The 14,216-nt window shown below is 42.7% G+C and overlaps 2 non-coding genes across 2 annotated transcripts; one reads left to right on the top strand and one right to left on the bottom strand.

Annotated features, from left to right (window-relative positions):
* Positions 1-11,242: 11,242 nt before the first annotated feature.
* On the bottom strand, positions 11,243-11,314 carry Trnae-cuc. Its single transcript has one exon. It is a non-coding gene; the product is annotated as a tRNA-Glu (tRNA).
* A 305-nt stretch (positions 11,315-11,619) lies between these two features.
* Trnam-cau lies at positions 11,620-11,692 on the top strand. Its single transcript has one exon. It is a non-coding gene; the product is annotated as a tRNA-Met (tRNA).
* The last annotated feature ends 2,524 nt before the right edge of the window (positions 11,693-14,216 follow it).

The raw sequence follows: 14,216 nt of genomic DNA, 5'->3' as shown, positions 1-14,216 counted from the left end.
TTTCTCACAAATTTTAACTCTCAGTTAGCGGTCACCTACTGTACAATTGAAGTTTACAAGACTTGCTTTAAAATGCGACCAATTCAGAGAACTTACAATCACGCCAAATTATCGCTCGCGTTGTCTTCTGCCTGGCCTACAGACGCTCGAACACCGTTTTAAGGTTAACCAATATGTATTTCTAGCCAAAATATTAAAAAACGAACTAAACGCCCCTTGTTTACCAAAGAACATCAATATCTACGCGCCATTGAGACCTCTTCGCTCTCGTAACTTACTTGTCGGCGAGTACTGGCGTACCTTATATGAATACAACGAACCGTTACTAGCTATGACAAGGCAATTCAATATATGGTCTTATCATTTTGATTTTAATTTAAAAACCAACGCATTTAAAGAAAATTTAATTAATCTTCAATTTTGGCGACACTGGATCAAGGGATATGTTAGGGGAATAATTTAGGATTTAGGTGTAGGATAGGTTTTAAGTGCTTAATTTGTCACAGCCTTAAGAGTTTGCACTCTACGACACATATGTTGGTAAATAAATAAACAAATAAATAATAAATATAAAAAAATTAATATAGGCACATCAATTTGCATCAATCATATCAATGATTGGCGGCGGCCATTCGCCAGTGATGTTTGGTTTTCAATCATTTATAAACTTCAAAAACATTTTTTTTGCAAAATATTCAGACATCACATCAAAGTATGACAAAAACCTTTCGAACGATGTATTGATTATCAAAATCTAACCTTCATATACTAAAATATGATGATTTATGTTTGGTTGAAAAATAGCTCAAATTTTTCACAAAAAACACAAAGTTTATACTTCGATGGCTTATATCTCAGTAAGTTTAAAATAAAAACGTGTAATATTTTGGTTTCATGTTGGGTTTATGGTTGGGTTCGATTTTTATTCAGGCGTTTGACCAATGTGCAATGGTTATGGTTATAATCAAAATTATGGAATCCAATAGCAAACTTATAAAAATCCTAAAAAATGGGTGAAAGAGCGTGTTTGTAGATTATATACAGGCAGCTCAAGCTATTAAATCTAAAACAATATTAATTAGATATATCTTCTTCATCTATTTGGCGTAACGTCCGAAGCGGACATGCAAGCCTATAAAGGCTGTCGAGACCATTACTACGCCCAATTAGATAGATGCAAAAGTATTAATGTAATTAATTAATTAATTAATTAATTAATTAATTAATGTACAACAAGTGTAACTTATAAATGTTGAAAAAATATTTTATGTATATTTGTGTTTATAATATGAAAGTGAAATCAATGATTTTATATAAGTTAAACCCAATTATGAGCAAACCAAAGGTTAAAGTTTAATAAAGCTACGAAAAAAACTATTTGTCATAAATGCCGCCTAAATGTAGGCAATACAGGTAACAAAATTAGCGTAAAAACTCTGCATTACTCTTCTGCGGTTGTGCAAAGTAGCCTAATCTTTAGGAAACGAAACGGTTAACCTCGTTTTAAACGTGTCTTGACGGCGCACTATTCCTCCAAGCACGAGCACAACTTCGCTAATAATATGCAGTGGATTTCACCAGCTAGCGTTCGAGAACCATTTTTTTGAATCCACTCCCTAAGGGCGCATAAGAGGCTTGGCGTCAGACTAGCTACGAGGCGGTAGGAAAGCAAAACGGTTGAATTATGAAGATAATGTTAATGTACCTGGAAGGCATCGATACGCGCAACAATATGCTACGACGGCTGCGAGAAAAGACACCGACCGTGAAGTGATTGCCAAACCCGTATCGGTGTTACAAGCCTGCGCCCGGTGTAGGTGTTTCGGCTGCTGCCAGCTTTATGCAAAGTAAAGGAAAATAATGAACTCTGGCCCTGGCTGTTGGGTTGCGCCTGTTTCGAACGGATTCGAAAGGTAGAGGCACAGGTAACGGTGAAGATCGCTTGGTTGGAATACTAATGGCTTACTTACTGCCTACTTGCAGGTAACAGTGGCACTCCTCATGGGGGCTTTACAGGAAATGTTTACGCTCTCTCTCTCTCGTTCTATCTACTTCTCCTCCTTTCTGTTAATTGTTGGTTCCTAGTCGGGTTCCTAGATGCTCCAATGTGTGCAGATCGATTTTATTACTTTTCTACACTTTAAAATCGGCACCGACAACCGGACCAACATTGCACACTTTATACACTCTCACACTGGAAACCCCCCAAAAGGAAGAGCACGAACAGAAAATCAATCATTTAGCTCCCAATCAAAAGTTAATAAATCGATACAACGTGGAATATTGTATTGCACGGTCGGCCTACCTCTCCCTACCTTGTTGGTTTGTTGGTTTGTAAAATGGCAAAAAAGTGGACGAGAAAAAAGACAAGCCATGGCCACGTGCAGCACGCAAAACGTGACGAAAAAACACATGTTTACAGCTGCGCTACAATTTACCAAATCGCACACAAGGCACTCAGAGGGTACGGCGTGCTATCGACGTGTTTGGATTTCGGTACCTCGCCTCATCGATCCGCGCTAAGAGCACGGACATAGGGCGACGCTTCACTTTACGATTATTGGTCGAAATCAAATCTTCAAAAATCATCAAATTTTAAAACCATTCCCGTGGATGGTCTCCTCCCGCAAATCGAACGACGTATTTGCACCGCGGTAAAGGAGGCAGCAGAGGAAACCCATTTTGTTCGCTTTTCTATTTTGCACGGCACGGCGATAAGGGTTAAATCTCAAACATTCCAGGAGGCGTAAGGGTGTGTTGTTTCTGTGTGTGTGTGCCGTTGCGAGAAAAGGGGTTTTGCCCGGAAAGTGAAGCGGAAGATCGCACTCATCAAAGGGGTGTGAAATCTATCGAAACACGTACAGAGCGGAGACGTTTGGGGAAAGATGGTACGAGCGAATCTTCATCTATTATGCATCGAGCCGACACAGTCTTGCCGGGGGATGTGCGCTAGGAAAACGGGAGTGCGGTTTTCGCTCTCTTGTGTTTCCATTTCCACGCAAAAAAGCAATACACACAGACAACCCACCACCGCCAAGAAGCAATTGTAATTTTGGACCGCGTTTTTGTGCTGTGTTTTATTGCAGTACCGGTAAGCCGCAGTGAGCCCTTTCCATTTCGCGCAACGTAAACCATGGTCCTCGAGGTGTTTCGATTTTTTGTTTTGTTTCGTTTTGTTTTTTGCGCTTCCACTCTCAAGTGTGCCTGTGAATCTCACGCCTCAGTTGGCTAGTTGGCAGGATCAATCGGAGCAAAATTCCGCCGGCCTTCGTGGGAGGAGGGTGTGGGAGTACGTGCTGGGAATTTTGAAACCGTCGGTCGCGACCTTCCCCGGCCTATGGGGAGAGTTTTGAAATTACAGCGCGAAGAAAGCGCTCGGGCCAAACAATCGCATCGAGCTCATCATTTATCATTTTCCTGCGTGGTGCAACCAGGGGTACGAAAGGCAGGGAATGATTGCAGGTTGGCCATTGGTACAGAGGCTACCAAGAGATTGTATTAAGCGCAGGACATTTTAGAGTCCATGAGTCGAACAAACATCAGCAGTTTCATTCAAAATATTTGAATATAAAATGACAACTATCAATCGTTAAAATGAAAGAAATTCAACCATGGTTACGAAGTTTCTAGTTTTGCACATTTGGTCCTTCGAACCGGATCGAGATATGGAAGCCAAGCGGAGCTAAATTTAAGGTTTATACGTCATGATTGTTTACTAGATCTATAGAATAACAGGGAAATAATTACGCAAGTTGAAGTTCAGTTTAAAACTGTTGATATCTTCAAAAGATCATTTCGGAAATACTCTTTAAACTGTATAGAATACAGATGTTTGAAATCCCATTTGATTACAATTTGGTAACATCAAATCTAACAACGAAATGATTCCTTCAACTACGAAATCACGAAATCAAACGCTCGAGGATCAGCGGTTTGAATCGAAAAACAAATTCCACGGCACAGATGTAATGTGCAAAAAACCAAACAATTCCAGCTCTAGACTCAAATTCCTTACCCTCAGGCCATGGCCTCAGACGGGACTATAGAGCAAACTATACATTCCGCCAAATTTCATGCGCGACCACAAATGCTACCATAATAAAGGCCGTAGAAAGCAACACACACTCCCAAAAAAAAGAAAACAATACCAGATTTTTGCCATTTTTGCGTCCCTCGCAAACACACGCTGTAAATTGGATCATGTTTGCATGCCCACCGCCCGCACCACCCACGGCTGTGTCACAATGTGTGCGTTATCTGCTCGTTTTGGTCGCCCTATCGGGTACTATTATTTCAACGAATGTTGTACTGTTTGATTTTGGGGGTACGCGCACAAGGCCCGTTTCAAACCTGCCAAAAATCGCGATAGAAATGGCAAACGAGAAATCGACAGAGAAAGAAAAAAAAACAATGACAAAAGTAGAATGGAAAACAAAATATAAAAATCGTCTCAAAACGCAAAACTCGTCGCTAGAAAACGACTGCTGGCACTGGTTACTACGAGGCCGCTTTCTGTCGATTCCGTCCGTGGAGTATGCTGCAATCGTTTGCTGTTTCATCAGGCCTATGTTTTTGTTTTATTTGCTGCCTTCCGGTCGTGGCTCAGCTGCCGGAAGTCGGTAGGCATGTCGCACATCTAGTGGCCTAAAACTCAGGGATGAGCAACACTTTGTACGCGGGGTTGCATAGAAACTCGGCGCGGTGTAAGGCGGATTGCGTTCAGAAGTAACCGCTTGACAGTAACCGCTCAAAAGTATGCAACCAAACGAACGAATGTTCGTTTTTAAGCGTTAAGGACATCTTTGAAAGCTTGCCGATCCCTGATCTAAACATCAGTTTCTCCACCAGCTTCCTCGTCGGAGCAAATGCGTTTTCAATTTCAAGTGCACCGGAAATGAGACTTTTTTAATATTTATACACAGTGACAGCGTGTCCGCACGGCTGGCAGATAAGGTAGGGCAACTGGGAGCTAGAAATGGCCCCCTCCGCACCGGTTAGGGTTAGGGATGGCAGCAAAAACAAAAGTACGGTCACTTACCGGACTGCCAGAATAGGACCAACTAAAAAAATGTTCGGAAAGTTGAGAAAAACAAAACAAGCGCAATCAAAATAAACCTCTCTATTCCCAGTCTGTTTGGGGCGTGTTGTCGGTTTCACGAATGATAGGGAGTAACAGCAAGGACAGTGGAGTGTCAATTGTCATATTTTGCGGTATCAATATTACATAAGAGGAGGTAATTGAATGTCCCTTCCTTGCGTGAGATAGGTAGCCGAGGTACGTAGCGTCTGGCACGGGACGTTTGTGAGTGCCCGTCCCGGGGACGGTCCGTTTAGCATCCGGTTTCTTGTTTTTATTTCTCTTTCTCTATCTCTCTCTCTCTGCTCCGATTTTGTTTCCCGAAGCACGTTGAAATTAGTCGTTGACTGTGTAGGCAGAACTCTATTTGCTCCATTTTCTCCGATACCGTCACTCGAGCTTGTTTTGGCAGGCTAGTAGAGGGACGAGTAGCAATAAAAAAAAACAAGACCCATCAGCTCCATCATTTCAGCGACCGATGATGGTACCAAGAACAAGACGATAAAGTACCATCATTTCCGGCAGGAACCGGCGTGTACGATCTTGTTGTCTTTTTTGTTTTGATTTTTGCTCTCCTCTTGTCAGAGGAAAAACAAAAATTACGGAGCAACCGGAAATCGTTCGCAACCGTGCCGGCAAAAGGAAATGAGTCGCGGCGAAGCAGAACCGAGCTGGCGGTGCTTTCCCGCAGGCAAGACCCGGGGCCAAACGCCAACAGGTTTTAGGTCAGCCTGCGTCCAATTCCGGGCCGAAGCAACAACCAAAACAAAAAAAGGCCCGACGAGTGCAGCAAATAGAAGTGAAAGTGTGTTGTGTTTGTGTCCCAGCCGACGGAAGTAGAAATGACAGCGCGCAGACTACCTGTCACTTTGCTGGCATCCATAGTTGTGTATGTGTTTGTGCTTGAAGACATATAAAGAAGAGAAAAAAAATCTCTAAAGAGTAGTAGTAGTCGTAGTGCGGGGCAAGATGACAACACCTGGCACACACAGTTGACAGCGTGCTCTATCGGTCGCTTGCGGGACGCAGCGCGTTACTCTCGCCAGTTCGTCCAGTCGTTCGGCTTCGTTGCATTGTTGTTTTTTTCTACTGGCAGGGATGTCATTCGCTCGCTCACTCCTTTCAGGTTTTACTAATGATTTAATAGGCACTTTCGCTATCTGTAGCATTGTCGGTTGTGCTTTTTTTGCTGGTTTGAGCTCTCAAACTGAGCCGATGTAGGAATCGGTTTGAAGCAGAAGCCGCACAGATAGTGGACGTGAACAACGGTGTGGGTAATTATATGGTTCTGAGGTTTTGAGTTCTGTGAATTTTAAATCCTACTCCAAGCGGGTTGTGATACAAGTCTTTAGGTTGGTAGGATTCAAACTCCATTGTAGCCTTAAAGTGCGAATCATTTGGTCGCCACATTCTTAGTGCGGATATTCGTTACAGGTTCAAACACGTGCAACAGTTTGAGCGTAAAGGAAAAGCAGTTGTTCGGACAATTTAAAGATGCGCTTTCTTCCGTTTCGACAGGTCTCCCTGACTGTTGTCCAGTAGTGATTGAGGTAACGTCAATACCCAAATAGCCAGCTCAAACTTTATAGCTGATTTGAGGCTTTTTAACGAAAAGTCGTTCGACATCTACTGACATACTTTGTGGGTGATTAAGAGATGAAGCGGTACTTTGCGGAACTATAGAGCTTTTTAAGAAGCACGCCGTACTTTCTGGAACCTTGCAGCTGTTTAGCCTGATTGTATAGTTAACGATGGATCTTGAAGGCTTGTTAAGAAAATGTGCCGAACTTGGAGGAACTTTATAGCTTTTTAATGTATGACATCGGTACGAGGTGGCCCTGGTCCAAGTGTCCAAGACTTGTGCCTTGACGCCTTGTTTGAAAATAAAACGCATAGAAAAATAATCCCAGGCACCGTGGCATAAGGAAGCTGCTTAGGCGCTATTTGAAAGACCTACCTGGAACTTAGATCCTGTTTATCTATTGCAAAAGGCAAATTAAAGCAGCGATCTTTAGCTTGCCGAAATTAGCTACTTTACCAATTTTGGCTGTTTGGGTATATCCATGGAACTGGGAATCTCGCATTAAGCACGACACGACCTAATATTGAGGATCGTTTTTGAAACATCTCGCAATGGGATGTTTGGATTTTTTATCAATTTCCTAACCTCTCCACTTTATTCTTGTTCAACGTTACCGGAGCTTCAAAAAGTGTCACAAAACTTGCACCTCCATGAGCTGTCCCCGAGGGATTGGCAAGCAAATCTCGGCAGCTCTCGAAAACTGTGCGTAACGTCTAGTTTTGAAATCAACTCCTACGAGGTAACCCCTCGCGTTTAGCGTTCGGTTGGCCCGGTTCGCTAATGCCAGCTGTGACAACCTACCCCTTTACTAATGTGCTCCACAAATGGAAACGTCATTGCGCCAGTGATAAGGGTTATTTGATGAGCTCTCGGTGCCTCGTTTGTCCCTTCTGTGACACACACACACACACACTCTCTCTCTCTCCAGAGCACAAGAACAGAAATAAAACAAATTCATCGCTTTAAAACTTCATCTTCGCAAAACAAATCCCCTTTCGCACTCCCGATGGCGCAGGGTGGAATGGGCAAGGGTTTAAGTGGTACTTTCACCCTGCATGCCAATGTTTTTGAAATGGAGATTGTGTCTCTCCCACACACACACACGCGCGCGCAGTGATTGCTCGCTACCGTGTTTTTGTGGCCCGTTTAGCTTCTTTAGCATTTTTACCGCCTCTTTCCTCTCGCGAACGTTACCCCTTTTTTTCTTCCTCCCAAAAGCAATGAAGCGAGCCTGGGGAGGAAATGGAAAACACAATTACAACAAAACAAAAAACACACACAAACCTCATGCCCCCGAAGCGCAGCCTTCGCGACGCAGCGCCGAGCGAAACGAAGCGACACAAGTGCGAACGACTCCCTTCGCAGCTATAAAATATAATTAAAATTACAACTAGATAATTTGAATTCAAAACGAGCGCCAGGAAAATTTTCGGCCCGGCCCCCGCCTCCACCCGTTATCGTTTTGTCCTCGGCGGGGCTGCTGCCGAGCGTGCTGCTTTCCCGGTTTTGACTTTTTTTTATATCAATGCCCATTCTGCTGGAGGAAAGGCGATTGCGGGGGAAGGAAACAACAACATTCTTTCATTGGAGAATGTTTGGCCTGGAATCACGGAATGGGTGTTATCTTTTCTTGGAAGCGGGCGGGTTTTAGCGTTTTTCCGTTCACTGTTCCACGCTGGTAGCTAATCCTTTCGCAGCCCGGTGGGTGACATTGCACTATAGGTGGGATGGCTCTTTTTAAAAAGTGTTTTTGTAATAATTTAAAATGAACATTCCATAATCCAAATATTACAGTGACATTTAAAAAAGATTAAATATCGTTGGTGAAAATTTTTTGGTCCACTTCGTTAACCCAATCTGCCCACAGTGCGTCCACAGCTCAATGGAGACACTGCGGTGGGCGGCGCAGTCTTTTTCCGTTGCGTCCTACTCAATTTAATCTTCCCGCTACGAACGCCTGCCAGCGATGAGCGAGCGATCGCGAACGAACAACTTTCTTCCTGGTTCTACCCATGCGGAACAGCAACTTACAAGCCACTCATCAGACACCATAAATGAGAGGAAAAAGGGAGAAGAAATTAACCAGAAAAAAGGGACGAATGGGAAGCGGGAAGCTGGTGATGAGGGGAAGAAATAAAATAAAAATTAAATAGATTAAGATAATATTGTGTGATTGCGTCTTTGCGCGGCACGCTGCGGGGAAAAATTCAACCCGCCGTCGCTCATCTCCATTTGGAATCCTGGTCACGGCACCAACCATGCTCGCTGCTTGTTGTCTTCTTGCAGCACGAGAGCGCACCCGCTCAAAAGCGATGCAGCCGGCCATAATTAGGTTCGGTGGCTTTGTTTTTTGTTGTTGTTGTGTTCACTGTGAGTCAAATTGAAGATTGTTCCACCCCATTCCCGCTGCTTGCTGGGGTAGAGAGCAAGCGTGGCAGCGATGGGACAAGGGTGCGAAAAGTTTCTCCGTTTTTTAAGACACCCGTCTTCGTTGCTGTCGTCGTGCTGGGTGGGAAGGGTGATTTTAAAATCCAACCGAGGCCCACGGCATTGTCTTCTGGAACTGGAAGCATCAACCCCCCCACTGAGAGCTAGAAGGGGTAGCTTTTTTAGCAAATTAACCAAAATAAAGGTAAACATTCTTCTTTCGGCGGAAAAAGTCTCCACGCTTCCCCAATCGCCTGTATTGCTGTAAAATCCTCGAGCACGAACGAACGGGCCTGTTTGCTGGACGCGGATGGCAATGGCGGGCAGGAAAATCGCAATAATGAAGATAACCGCCAACCGAACATCTTTAATTGACTTGTTTTGGGGGCGACACTCCTTCCGAAAGCACCGCTTGGGCCGGAAATTAGTGCCAGAGTTGCTTTTGGACTTTGTTGAGCCAAAGAGGCAGGGGATAAGTGGGACTTGATACCGGTCTTCCGGGCGCGACTGCGACGGATTTGCTAAGGAAGGTAATCAAATCAGATGCACAACAATGGTTAAGTGCTTCAATCGGTATCTCGCCAGGTCGTGTCTTTCAGTGTCTGCCGATAAGGGTCATTTGCTTGTTAATCCCTGGCTTAAACAATGGTAAGTGTTCTGGAAGGATAATAAAAACTTGTAAAATGAGGTGCTTTAAAAGAAAAGATTCAGCATGCAATTCATAAACTAGATGGAAAAAATGTCACTTTTAAAGGTAGAATATCCATTACTTTCTATAACGTACTCAACACTAAGAACTTGCACTATTTAATATCACTTCCCAGAAAAACATTCCAAATACAAATATTAGTACAAAAATGTCAAATTGACACGTGACAGTCCACTAGCCAGTACATTTAAAGTACGCTCAGTTTTAGTACATGCACACGAAGGCTTAATAAGCTGGTTGAAATTGTTGAATGTTATGATCTATAAAAACCAATCCAAGCTAAGAACACAAACCTGAAATTGCCAGATAACAGTCAATTTAACACATTTTTTAAAGGCGAATCAATTCAACACATTAATGTAGGTCGATTGGAAGATTTTGAAACGTACGGCTGATTATCCTGCCATGGGCACACCAATAAGTCACAGTTAGCCAAGCTATTAGTGGCTAAGGCAGACCGATACCAAAAACGTTTTTAACGCTTTTGCGTCATCCGCACCGCAACAACCGCCAAAGTCATACAAGAATTTCGACCATATATGACCATTAACTGAACGTCTCATACGAAGAGATTATAAGGGGGTTATGAGACCTAAATGGGCTTTTAGGGAAATTATACGATTCCCTATCACAGGCACTGGGGCTTCGGATGAGCTTCAGAAAGGCGTCTTACTAGGTGGAAGTTCAGAATACAAGAGAGCGTTTATTCATTTTTGTCACATCGAGGCGCATAAGGACAAGTTTCTTATGCGCCTTGTTTACGCCAACGAGCTGGGCGATTATATTCCAATGCTGCTAACGAGCAGTTTCCTTACAATGTCATCGAGCAGTTTGCTAGCATAGCTTCCTTCAGGCCTAATTTCTAAAATGTAGTCTGATATTACTAGATATTAACTTTTATCCAAAACTCTGAGTGACATTACCCAGTAGGACCCAGGACTGACTATCCAGTCCTTTGCTACTAACAAGTATAGAGAACTTGTGTAATGGAAGCCAGTAGAATAAGAAAATAATGAACAATTAGGACTGTCAGCATGTTTGTAGACATGACCCGGAACTCATACACAAAGCCATCAATAAATAACAGGTATCAATAATCATCTATTATTTGGTATGGTATATAAAAAACAAGTTCTACTGCGTAAAATATAGAGGCTATAACCGAATCTAAGACTAAAAAAATGGCTAAATTATTAGACATTATTTGAAATTTTATACAAAAGGAAAGCCCAACGAAAAAAATGCTTGTGTCATATTTAGTAAGCTATGTTACATAGTTAAGGTCTGGAGAAACAAAAATAAATAACAAAATGAGAAAGTATTTACGGATTGCTCTATGTATATATTTACATTCACCTTGCCCTTTCTTCCACGTGTTGTACATTTTAAATCCTCATCCTGTTGATAAATTTAATTCTTCCTAAATTCTTCTTAAAAAAAGTAATGTTTCCCGTACCGGGAATCGAACCCGGGCCTTCCGGGTGAGAGCCGGATATCCTAACCACTAGACAATACGGGATGTTGCTGATGATATTAATAGAACTTATGTGAATCGTTTAATTTAACGTCTCTAGAAGCTATTATTAAATCAGAACAGTGAGTAGAAAGTATAGCCTACAGATTCTTTAGACTTTAGCTATATGCATATGAAATATTGGTCGACGAGTACGAGATCTTGATCACCATCATGTAACGCATTCTATTTATACAAACGAACTGTTAAACATACCACCTTGTGCGTTTTAAAGTTAATTAGCGCAGTGGAAATGATGCGTGACGTATAGTTTTGCGACTCGATGTAACGTAGCATCATAATCAGACATCGCCTCGATAGCGCAGTAGGTAGCGCGTAAGTCTCATAATCTTAAGGTCGTGAGTTCGATCCTCACTCGGGGCAAATGTGTATGTAAAGTACTCATATGATGATTTGTATTTTAATTCCATGTATTACGCTCCGCTACTTTTCGATACTTGAATGAAGTATTAGCTTTATTAAATTTAAAACGTAGTGAGGCAAAAACGTATACAACATAACATGAACAAATATGCTCTTTAATTCTAGTAAGATAAAACAATGAGAAGGGGATAGCGCTAATCGAGGAGTTTTGACAACTACCAGTAATACTATCCTCCCCATCTGTCAAATATCTAATTGACAGGAGCAAAACCTGTATGCGTTTTTTCTACCATATAATTAGACAGTTACAAATTTACTCAAAAATAATGTTTATATAAAAAATAATCGCTGTGAATCCACCAATACCAGCAATTTCGTGTAACAAAAACCATTTTATTGGTTGGACTAACGTGGTATACTAATATTAACACACACAAAAAAACAGACAAACAAACAAATGCCAACATGACAGATGAAAACTGCAGCTTCCTTGCATCTTTGCCAATAAATTCATTGCAAGTGTTTTCCTTTTTTTTAATAACTCTGATCAATTTGAAGCCATTTAAATTTAAGAATAAGAAGAAAAAGAAGAAGAAAAAGAGGAAGAAAAAAGTCCCCAAAAGCAAACAAACTACAAACGAAGCAGCAACAACATCCACAAACACAAACAGAAAGCCGCACAGGGCGGCGTGGACGAACCACGGGCTGTTGTATGTGCCGAGATTGCTAATCTGGAGATTTTTAATTACAACGTTAATCCTTTTCACGAGCTAACCCTGCGGGCGTTCCCCGGCCTGGACGGAATGGCTCACACCAACGCCACCAGCCTCGTCCTTATCGGCAAACGGCAAACCTCGCACCAGGACCCATCCGTTAGAACATTATCGCGGTACGGTTGCTTCGGTACGGTTCGCTCGTCGCACCGTTTTCCCATTTTTTTCTTGCTCACCTCCGTTAACGTATGTGTGACTCGTTTTTCCCTTTTTATTCCCTCTGTACCCCTGTACGTTTCATCTCTCACTCGCCGCCCGCTTGCTGTTTGTTTATCTCCCTTCGGTCTCGGTGTTGCTCGCTGTCCGGCAAAACGGGCATATATCATCCCAGCCGGTCACTTGTACCCGCATCCGTGTGCGGGTACCCGACCGGAACCCTATTTGATTCAATTTTTACCGTAAATTTGTTGTCAATTTCGATTACACAACATTCCCCCCCCGTGTGCCTGCCAGCCGGACGAATGGGGCGAGCAGGGGGAGAGGCGGACCAGCCGGTCATATATCTTCACCGGGCGCTGTGGCCACCGGTCATTTTACGTATCCGCGTCTGCCTGGGCTCGGTGGATGGTGGGTGCGCGCGGGTGCTTTAATTTATTTTCGCTACCGGGCAATGGCCACGCTTCGGCTAGGGAAAAGTATATTTAAAATTTAAATGATCCGTTCCGGAGCTTCCTGGCGGTGCCGTGTGCACCTGAGAATCATGTCCTGCAGGTTCGCCGCTCGGAGGATTGAATTTCCCAACCTTGCGCTGAACGCCCGAACACTGGCCCCGGCCCCGGTCAGCGCTAATGACTTTACGCCACTGGTCGGTGATTTTTGCCACTCTTTATTACGCCGGTTCACTCCTCTCCCCTGTCATGCCGGTTTGTCGTGTTTTTTTTTTTTTTGTAAGTGGTTACTTTTATTTTATTTTCCCTTGAATTGCAGCTTGGAACTGAGTTTGGTAGAGGAAGCAAAAGGTGCAACGATTGGTAGACATTTGCTGATGGTAGCAAGTTAAGCGTTGCGGTTTTTTTTTGCCCTGCCTGGTTGTGTTGCGCTGCGAAATGTTCTGCCGGGGATTTTCGTTTTTTAGTTTTAGCACTCAATTAAATTTGCATGTGCATAATGCAATTATGCGTGATTCGTGTGTCGTCGAAAACTCATCACATAAATTCCGCAAGAGACTATCAAACAACGTTCGGACCGTGAAAAAGTGGGAAGGCAATCTGTCAGTACAACGACATTTAGCATATCAGAGTTTGTCAATTCAACTGACTCAAAAAGTCCTAAGTTTCTTATTTTTAATCTAAAGATATGTGTATTTGATTCTAAAACGACTAAAAACTATGCAATTTACAGGACACAAATTTGATACACCTGATTTTATTATAAGAGCTAAGGGCTTTTCTTCTTCTTCTTCTTCTTCTTTGAGTGCTGGAGTTGGTCCGCCTATGGTGTTGTGAGACACCATAATCAGAGGTTGACGATCCTGGTTGGTAGAGAGACCTCGCAGTCTATTTCTCTTTATTTGTTCTTGTTTTTTTTTTCTTCTTTCAGTCTTTGGCTGTCACATCGTTTGTATCACAGGGTTTAATACTAAGATTGTTTTTGTGTTTTTTGTGCTAAGGCCTTTTAACACGTTTTGTTTTAATTCGCTTTTGACGTTTTGGATATAAAAATGTAATGCTCGGCCTATCGTCGCATTTGGAGAGCAACTCTTTTTTATCCAGTTTACGCTCTCCCATGTTGCTTTTTGTTGCTAGGATGAA

This window comes from Anopheles merus, chromosome X (assembly GCF_017562075.2).
Source record: "Anopheles merus strain MAF chromosome X, AmerM5.1, whole genome shotgun sequence".
Classification (NCBI taxonomy): Eukaryota; Metazoa; Arthropoda; class Insecta; order Diptera; family Culicidae; genus Anopheles; species Anopheles merus.
Note: the sequence above shows the minus strand (reverse complement) of the source record. Positions and strands in the feature narration are given on the sequence as shown.